Here is a 2,676-nt window from a genome sequence, read left to right as displayed (position 1 = left end):
TCTTCATAGTCTTCATTTCTTTCTTTCCAAAGTGGGTCCCATGTATCAACACTATCATCTATTTTCAGAAATAAATGAGACTCCAAAAGAACATTGAACATTCTAAAACAAAACTAATATGTCAATCCACAAAAGTACTTTGAAACAATAATGATTACCTGTCAACAATGTATATTCCTTGTGATATGTTTGCAGTGAAACTATAAAAGCACATTTTTTCTTTATGTAACCTTCTCTGGGAAATGCGACCTTCAAACCAGAAACATCCGATCTAAGGCCACTTACACGAGCATATAGAATGAGTCTACACAAAGGAATTAGGGGACACTAAAAACCACTAAAAACCCTTGTGGTTTTGAGAATGTCCTCTCCTCTATCCATATGCAAATGACTATCATCCATATCAAGCAGACGGCCCAACTTCAAGGGCAATATAAAATGGAACCAATTCCAAAGATGCCTGTTGTCTAGCTATTTGAGCATCAACTTCATTCATTGACCCTAATCCAATGTCAGTACTCTCGCTCTCATCGCCAATAGCATCAATGTCATCGAAGTCCTCTGTGACTACCACAGAGCTCACCTGATCACTGCATATAGGATCAAGAGGCATAGCCTCTTTTCCCTTTCGACGAGCACATCTCCCAATTGTAGGACTACACAAAAAATTTCAAACACAAATAAAATAATCCCTTCTATCATTGGTCTCAAATTAACATTTACTTAATCCATCATAAAAAAACTTTTATTAGTTTAGATTAAAACCAAGAGATGATTATCTTCTTTCTTAACATTGAAGACTATGAAGTATGAAATAAGGTCGGACAAGCATATGAACAGATTTGGGCGCTGCACAAAGATCTACTTATTTTCTCCTTGGATGATAAGGTTTTCAGTACAATTTTTTGTATGTGTAGTACCCTCTTTTTGAGCGTCACCCCAAGTAGGTGGCAAGCACTTAACTTATGGCCCTGTCGAAAGACTCCTAAGAGGTTAAGGGTTTAGTATGTGGCGCCAATGAACGCTGTCATTTGTGCAAAGTTTTTATCTCCCTGTCTTAGTGTAGGTTACAGGTTGTTTTCTTGATTAGAAATGAAGTAATGAGCCTAGGACTGGTTGTAAACAAAAATGTAAGGAGAATCATTTGCACATTTGCCAATAGCATCAATTATTCTTACATGAAATCAATTCAGGATGTTAAAGTATGAGCCTAGGACACACCATGTCTAGAAGCAAATGGGAAGAATGTATGAGTAGTTTTTATGAAATGATGATGGCATCACTTCGGGCAGGTTTGTATGGAATTTGAAGAGATCTTCATGCCATTTTTTATTGTTTAGCATGTCAATGAGCTAAACCATGAGTCATGCAATCTCAAAACAGTACAAAATTTTCAGAGAAATATCTTCAAAAAAATCATCAACGTCAGAATGGCCGCCAATGGGCATTCAGTTTCTATAGAGGTCGGAATGCTGCTCGAACCACTCCGCGCCGGCATGGACTGGTTCCAGCAGCATTCTAACCTCTCTAGAAACTGAATGCCCATTGGCGGCCTTTTTGATGTTGATGCTATTCAAATTGTCGCACCTGAAAGGGGGACGGCGACAAGGTGGCAAATCGTGTGGTAGTTCGCAGTGTACGATAGAACCCACTCAACAAAAGGGACTAATGACGAGAGAAATCAAAGTGTGGCAGTGGTACTGTTCACTCACAACTAATGATTCAATTTGCAAATTTGACCTTGGCTTAACGTTCAATGGCGTCGTTCTGCAGTGCAAATAACTCGTGAGTACTGTTCACTCAAAGCTAATCATTCCATTTGCAAATTTCACCTTCGCGTAACGATGTAATGGCGCCGTCCTGCAGCGCAAATAACTCGTGAGCATGCTCAGGTGCAATATTTTTAAAAAAAACCAACCCACCTGCTGCTCCTCAGCCTACGCAACAGCTCAAGCTCAAAGACCTGGTTCCGTGCTGCAATCAGGCCGGGTTACCCGCAACAGGCAGCACCGCTGAGGCAGGTCCAGGCAAATTCAGGCTTAACAGTCAGGTTCACTCACCCGCAACAGATGCGCAATACCACTGCAGTGCCGCTGAGGCATGTCTAGATAGCATTAGGTTCATTAGGATAACATAGTGAGTTTCACACATTGGCAGACGTCCAACGGCAAAACGTAAAAAGCGCCTGGGCCAAGCTATGAGTGAGCTAGAAAATACAAGAATCGCAATTAAATGCTTACAAAATTAGAAAATATAGACATGTTTCAGTGTAAGTTTTTTGAATTTTGATATTTTTAGGCAATATTTTTCACTAATTTTGGCAGGAAAATACCATTAAATGCTATTAAAAAACTATTAAATACTATTAAGTGAAAGAAAATACTATTGAATGCTTTAAAAAACTAAAAAATATTGATTGTTTGCAATTATTATCACGTGTTAGAGAAATTGTATTTTTCTGCCCTTCATGTCGACACCCTTTTTGTTGCTGCTAGTAACGATTTCAAGACTCTAACAATTACAACATTTCCAAGGATGATCTTCAAATACAAATCATTGTAAAATATTTTTTGTGCTCATGACAAAAGCATACGTCGCCTACATTATTTATAACACTTTAGAAAAAGCTATATTTAATAACACTTATTATTGTGGCGAGTAGCACCGCTATATTTG

At 38.5% G+C, this 2,676-nt stretch overlaps 1 long non-coding RNA gene across 1 annotated transcript; it reads right to left on the bottom strand.

Annotated features, from left to right (window-relative positions):
- Window positions 1-200: 200 nt before the first annotated feature.
- Window positions 201-2,118, bottom strand: LOC147455762 (uncharacterized). The gene is made up of 3 exons (XR_015188498.1): window positions 1,923-2,118; window positions 1,588-1,860; window positions 201-656 (listed from the first exon to the last, which is right to left on the bottom strand). It is a non-coding gene; the product is annotated as an uncharacterized LOC147455762 (long non-coding RNA).
- Window positions 2,119-2,676: the final 558 nt, after the last annotated feature.

This window comes from Adiantum capillus-veneris, chromosome 6 (genome assembly GCF_014529385.1).
Source record: "Adiantum capillus-veneris isolate H3 chromosome 6, ASM1452938v2, whole genome shotgun sequence".
In the NCBI taxonomy this organism is placed as follows: Eukaryota; Viridiplantae; Streptophyta; class Polypodiopsida; order Polypodiales; family Pteridaceae; genus Adiantum; species Adiantum capillus-veneris.
This window is presented reverse-complemented; position numbering and strand designations above follow the sequence as displayed.